The sequence below is a fragment of the Penaeus monodon genome, chromosome 23, assembly GCF_015228065.2.
Source record: "Penaeus monodon isolate SGIC_2016 chromosome 23, NSTDA_Pmon_1, whole genome shotgun sequence".
Lineage (NCBI taxonomy): Eukaryota > Metazoa > Arthropoda > Malacostraca > Decapoda > Penaeidae > Penaeus > Penaeus monodon.
Window position 1 is genome coordinate 5,142,371 of NC_051408.1, and position 226 is coordinate 5,142,596.

Here is a 226-nt window from a genome sequence, read left to right on the forward strand (position 1 = left end):
AAAAAAATTTTTTTTGGGGGTTTTTTTTTTGGTGGCCCAAATTTTTTTTAAAAGGGGCCCAAATTTCAAAAAAAAATTTTTCCCAAAACTTTTTTTTTCCCCCAAAAAATTTTTTTTAGGGAAATTTTGGAAACCCTTTTTTAAAAAAATTTTTTTTTGGAAAATTTTTTAAATTTTTTTTTGGGGGGGGGAAAAATTTTTTTTTTTTTTTTGGGAAAAAAAAAAA